Here is a 7,099-nt window from a genome sequence, read left to right on the forward strand (position 1 = left end):
CTTTGAATGCCTTTTTTTCTACTGTAAACTCTATGTTGATGCCTTTGCCCAAAAAGCTCTACTTTTGTCTCATCTGACCAGAGAACATTCTTCCAAAACGTTTTAGGCTTTTTCAGGTAAGTTTTGGCAAACTCCAGCCTGGCTTTTTTATGTCTCGGGGTAAGAAGTGGGGTCTTCCTGGGTCTCCTACCATACAGTCCCTTTTCATTCAGATGCCGACGGATAGTATGGGTTGACACTGTTGTACCCTCGGACTGAAGGGCTGCTTGAACTTGTTTGGATGTTAGTCGAGGTTCTTTATCCAACATCCACACAATCTTGCATTGAAATCTCTGGTCAATTTTTCTTTTCCATCCACATCTAGGGAGGTTAGCCACAGTGCCATGGGCTTTAACCCCTTCCCGACCCATGACGCCACGTAGGCGTCATGAAAGTCGGTGCCAATCCGACCCATGACGCCTATGTGGCATCATGGAAAGATCGCGTCCCTGCAGATCAGGTGAAAGGGTTAACTCCCATTTCACCCGATCTGCAGGGACAGGGGGAGTGGTAGTTTAGCCCAGGGGGGGTGGCTTCACCCCCCCGTGGCTACGATCGCTCTGATTGGCTGTTGAAAGTGAAACTGCCAATCAGAGCGATTTGTAATATTTCACCTATTATAACGGGTGAAATATTACAATCCAGCCAAGGCCGAAGCTGCAATATCATCGGCCATGGCTGGAAACACTAATGTGCCCCCACCCCACCGATCGCCCCCCGATCTGTCGGGTACACTGCTCCGGCTCCCCTCCGTCCTGTGCGCCCCTCCCCCGTGCTCTTGTCCACTTCCCCGTGCTCCAATCACCCTCCCCCGTGCTCCAACCACCCCCCCTGCACTCCGATCCACCCCCCCTGCAGTCCGATCCACCCCCCTGCAGTCCGATCCACCCCCCCTGCAGTCCGATCCACCCCCCGATGCTCCAATGCACCCCCCCATGCTCCATTCCACCCCTCCCATGCTCCAATCCACCCCCATGCTCCGATCTCCCCCCGTGCTCCCCCCCACCCCATCATACTTACAGATCCTGCCGGGGTCCGTCCGTCTTCTCCCCGGGCGCCGCCATCTTCCAAAATGGCGGGCGCATGCGCAGTGCGCCCGCCGAATCTGCCGGCCGGCAGATTCGTTCCAAAGTGCATTTTGATCACTGAGATATAATCTATCACAGTGATCAAAATAAAAAAAATAATAAATGACCCCCCCCCCCTTTGTCACCCCCATAGGTAGGGACAATAAAAAACTAAAGAATTTTTTTTTTCCACTAATGTTAGAATAGGGTTAGGGGTAGGGTTAGGGGTAGGGTTAGGGGTAGGGTTAGGGTTTTGGTATGTGCACACGTATTCTGGTCCTCTGCGGATTTTTCCGCTGCGAATTTGATAAATCCGCAGTGCTAAACCGCTGCGGATTTACCGCGTTTTTTCTGCGTATTTCACTGCGGTTTTACAACTGCGATTTTCTATTTGAGCAGTTGTAAAACCGCTGCGGAATCCACAGAAAGAAGTGACATGCTGCGGAATGTAAACCGCTGTGTTTCCGTGCAGTTTTTCCGCAGCATGTGTACAGCGATTTTTGTTTCCCATAGGTTTACATTGAACTGTAAACTCATGGGAAACTGCTGCGGATCCGCAGCGTTTTCTGCAGCGTGTGCACATACCTTTAGAATTAGGCTATGTGCACACGGTGCGGATTTGGCTGCGGATTCGCCGCTGCGGATTCGCAGCAGTGTTCCATCAGGTTTACAGTACCATGGAAAACAAAATCCGCTGTGCCCATGGTGCGGAAAATACCACGCGGAAACGCTGCGTTGTATTTTCCGCACCATGTCAATTCTTTGTGCGGATTCCGCAGCGTTTTACACCTGTTCCTCAATAGGAATCCGCAGGTGAAATCCGCACAAAAAACACTGGAAATCCGCGGAAAATCCGCAGGTAAAACGCAGTGCCTTTTACCCGTGGATTTTTCAAAAATGATGCTGAAAAATCTCACACGAATCCGCAACGTGGGCACATAGCCTTAGGGTTAGGGTTGGAATTAGGGTTGTGGTTAGGGTTGTGATTAGAGTTATGGCTACATTTGGGATTAGGGTTAGGGGTGTGTTGGGGTTAGTGTTGGAGGTAGAATTGAGGGGTTACCACTGTTTAGGCACATCAGGGGTCTCCAAACGCAACATGGCGCCACCATTGATTCCAGCCAATCTCGTATTCAAAAAGTCAAATGGTGCTCCCTCAATTCCGAGCCCCGACGTGTGCCCAAACAGTGGTTTACCCCCACATATGGGGTACCAGCATAATCAGGATAAACTGCGCAACAATTACTGGGGTCCAATTTCTCCTGTTACCCTTGTGAAAATAAAAAAATGCTTGCTAAAACATCATTTTTGAGGAAAGAAAAATGATTTTTTATTTTCATGGCTCTGCGTTGTAAACGTCTGTGAAGCACTTGGGGGTTCAAAGTGCTCACCACATATCTAGATAAGTTCCTTGGGGGGTCTAGTTTCTAAAATGGGGTCACTTGAGGGGGGTTTCTACTGTTTAGGCACACCAGGGGCTCTGCAAACGCAACGTGACGCCCGCAGACCATTTCATCAAAGTCTGCATTTCAAAAGTCACTACTTCCCTTCTGAGCCCCGACGTGTGCCCAAACAGTGGTTTACCTCCACACATGGGGTATCAGCGTACTCAGGAGAAACTGGACAACAACTTTTGGGGTCCAATTTCTCCTGTAACCCTTGGGAAAATAAATAATTCTGGGCTAAATAATTATTTTTGAGGAAAGAAAACGTATTTATTATTTTCACGGTTCTGCATTATAAACTTCTATGAAGCACTTGGGGGTTCAAAGTGCTCACCACACATCTAGATAAGTTCCTTTCGGGGTCTAGTTTCCAAAACGGGGTCACGTGTGGGGGGTTTCTACTGTTTAGGCACACCAGGGGCTCTGCAAACGCAACGTGACGCCCGCAGACCATTTCATCAAAGTCTGCATTTCAAAACGTCACTACTTCCCTTCTGAGCCCCGACGTGTGCCCAAACAGTGGTTTACCTCCACACATGGGGTATCAGCGTACTCAGGAGAAACTGGACAACAAATATTGGGGTCAAATTTCTCCTGTTACCCTTGGGAAAATTAAAAAATTTTGGGCTAAATAATTATTTTTGAGGAAAGAAAACGTATTTATTATTTTCACGGCTCTGCATTATAAACTTCTGGAAGCACTTGGGGGTTCAAAGTGCTCACCACACATCTAGATAAGTTCCTTTTGGGGTCTAGTTTCCAAAATGGGGTCACTTGTGGGGGGTTTCTACTGTTTAGCCACATCAGGGGCTCTGCAAACGCAACGTGACGCCCACAGAGCATTCCATCAAAGTCTGCATTTCAAAACGTCACTACTTCACTTCCGAGCCCCGGCATGTGCCCAAACAGTGGTTTACCCCCACATATGGGGTATCAGCGTACTCAGGAGAAACTGGACAACAACTTTTGGGGTCAAATTTCTCCTGTTACCCTTGGGAAAATAAAAAATTGCAGGCTAAAAGATCGTTTTTGAGAAAATATTTTTATTTTTTTTATTTTCATGGCTCTGCGTTATAAACTTCTGTGAAGCACTTGGGGGTTCAAAGTCCTCACCACACATCTAGATTAGTTCCTTTGGGGGTCTAGTTTCCAAAATGGGGTCATTTCTGGGGGATCTCCAATGTTTAGGCACACAGGGGCTCTCCAAACGTGACATGGTGTCCGCTAATGATTGGAGCTAATTTTCCATTTAAAAAGCCAAATGGCGTGCCTTCCCTTCCGAGCCCTGCCGTGCGCCCAAACAGTGGTTTACCCCCACATATGGGGTATCAGCGTACTCAGGACAAACTGGACAACAACATTTGGGGTCCAATTTCTCCTATTACCCTTGGCAAAATAGGAAATTCCAGGCTAAAAAATCATTTTTGAGGAAAGAAAAATTATTTTTTATTTTCATGGCTCTGCGTTATAAACTTCTGTGAAGCACCTGGGGGTTTAAAGTGCTCAATATGCATCTAGATAAGTTCCATGGGGGGTCTAGTTTCCAAAATGGGGTCACTTGTGGGGAAGCTCCAATGTTTAGGCACACAGGGGATCTCCAAACGCGACATTGTGTCTGCTAACAATTGGAGCTAATTTTCCATTCAAAAAGTCAAATGGCGCGCCTTCCCTTCCGAGCCCTGCCGAGTGCCCAAACAATGGTTTACCCCCACATATGAGGTATCGTCGTACTTGGGAGAAATTGCCCAACAAATTTTATGATCCATTTTATCCTATTGCCCATGTGAAAATGAAAAAATTGAGGCGAAAAGAATTTTTTTGTGAAAAAAAAGTACTTTTTCATTTTTACAGATCAATTTGTGAAGCACCTGAGGGTTTAAAGTGCTCACTAGGCATCTAGATGGCATCTAGATAAGATCCTTGGGGGGTCTAGTTTCCAAAATGGGGTCACTTGTGGGGGAGCTCCAATGTTTAGGCACACAGGGTCTCTCCAAACGCGACATGGTGTCCGCTAACGATGGAGATAATTTTTTATTTAAAAAGTCAAATGGCGCTCCTTCCCTTCCGAGCCTTACCATGTGCCCAAACAGTTATTTACCCCCACATGTGAGGTATTGGTGTACTCAGGAGAAATTGCCCAACAAATTTTAGGATCCATTTTATCCTGTTGCCCATGTGAAAATTAAAAAATTGAGGCTAAAAGAATTTTTTTGTGAAAAAAAAGTACTTTTTCATTTTTACGGATCAATTTGTGAAGCACCTGGGGGTTCAAAGTGCTCACTATGCATCTAGATAAGTTCCTTGGGGGGTCTAGTTTCCAAAATGGGGTCACTTGTGGGGGAGCTCCAATTTTTAGGCACACGGGGGCTCTCCAAACGTGACATGGTGTCCGCTAAAGAGTGGAGCCAATTTTTCATTCAAGAAGTCAAATGGCGCTCCTTCCCTTCCAAGCCCTGCCGTGCGCCCAAACAGTGGTTTACCCCCACATGAGGTATCAGCGTACTCAGGACAAATTGGACAACAACTTTCGTGGTTCAGTTTCTCCTTTTACGATTGGGAAAATAAAAAAAATTGTTGCTAAAAGATAATTTTTGTGACTAAAAAGTTAAATGTTCATTTGTTCCTTCCATGTTGCCTCTGCTGCTGTGAAGCACCTGAAGAGTTAATAAACTTCTTGAATGTGGTTTTGAGTACCTTGAGGGGTGCAGTTTTTAGAATGGTGTCACTTTTGGGTATTTTCAGCCATATAGACCCCTCAAACTGGCTTCAAATGTGAGGTGGTCCCTAAAAAAAATGGTTTTGTAAATTTCGTTGTAAAAATGAGAAATCGCTGGTCAAATTTTAACCCTTATAACTTCCTAGCAAAAAAAAAATTTTGTTTCCAAAATTGTGCTGATGTAAGTATACATGTGGGAAATGTTATTTATTAACTATTTTGTGTCACATAACTCTCTGGTTTAACAGAATCAAAATTCAAAATGTGAAAATTGCGAAATTTTCAAAATTTTCGCCAAATTTCCGTTTTTATCACAAATAAACACAGAATTTATTGACCTAAATTTACCACTAACATGAAGCCCAATATGTCGCGAAAAAACAATCTCAGAACCGCTAGGATCCGTTGAAGCGTTCCTGAGTTATTACCTCATAAAGGGACACTGGTCAGAATTGCAAAAAACGGCAAGGTCTTTAAGGTCAAAATAGGCTGGGTCATGAAGGGGTTAAACTTCTTGATGACACTGCGCACGGTAGACACAGGAACATTTAGGTCTTTGGAGATGGACTTGTAGCCTTGAGATTGCTCATGCTTCCTCACAATTTGGTTTCTCAAGTCCTCAGACAGTTCTTTGGTCTTCTTTCTTTTCTCCATGCTCAATGTGGTACACACAAGGACACAGGACAGAGGTTGAGTCAACTTTAATCCTTATCAAATGGCTGCAAGTGTGATCTAGTTATTGCCAACACCTGTTAGGTGCCACAAGTAAGTTACAGGTGCTGTTAATTACACAAATTAGAGAAGCATCACATGATTTTTTCAAACGGTGCCAATACTTTTGTCCACCCCCTTTTTTATGTTTGGTGTGGAATTATATCCAATTTGGCTTTAAGACATTTCTTTATGTGTTTTTTCATTTAAGACAAATTAAATGAAGATAATAATACCAAAGAATTTGTGATTGCAATCATTTTCAGGAAGAAACTGAGTATTATCTGACAGAATTGCAGGGGTGTTAATACTTTTGGCCATGACTGTATGTAGTCGAATGCTGGACGTCAACATCCACTATCGAAACTGCAATCAATCTCCTAAAAAGGGCTCAAGAAATGCTTGCTTTGTCTAATCTGAGACTGCACAAGATTGCTTCTAACAGCCATGAATTAATGGAAACCTTTCCCTCTCAAGATCACTCAAGTGACTTAAAAGACTTGGATGGTAGCACAGACTCCCTTTCCCATGCAACACAGCCTTGGTTTGCTCTGGGATTTAAAGGCAGACACATTCACTTTCCAAGTCAGCAAGGAAGAAAATCCCTTCTCATGCAAAGGTGTCTTGTCTGTCATCAACAGCTGATATGATCCTCTAGGATTCGTAACTCTGTTACTATACAAGGTAAAATGATGTTGAGACTCCACCCAAGAGATGTCTGCTTGGGATGATCCACTTCCCATGAAGGCAAGATGTGTGAGCAGGTTCAAGGAAGTCTCTCGAAGCTTTGTCCAGCCTTCATGTGACAAGACCTTATGCTTCTGTGCCATCAACAGAAGTCAAAATGCAAAGACTTTGTATCTTCTGCGATGCCTTAGTTAGCAAACATAATAACCATAGACGTCAAAGAGTGATGCCATATAGGGCTAGTTATGACTCAGACGAAACTGGTACCACTCCGTGAACACACAATACCAAGACTGGAACTCTGTGCTGCTTTGCTTGCAGTAGAGTTGGCTGAACTCATCACAGCAGGAATGAACCTAGAAATAAAAGATGTGGTGTTCTACATAGACAGCAAAATAGTCCTAAGGTACATCTGTAATGAAATTGGGTGCTAT

This window comes from Ranitomeya imitator, chromosome 4 (assembly GCF_032444005.1).
Source record: "Ranitomeya imitator isolate aRanImi1 chromosome 4, aRanImi1.pri, whole genome shotgun sequence".
Lineage (NCBI taxonomy): Eukaryota > Metazoa > Chordata > Amphibia > Anura > Dendrobatidae > Ranitomeya > Ranitomeya imitator.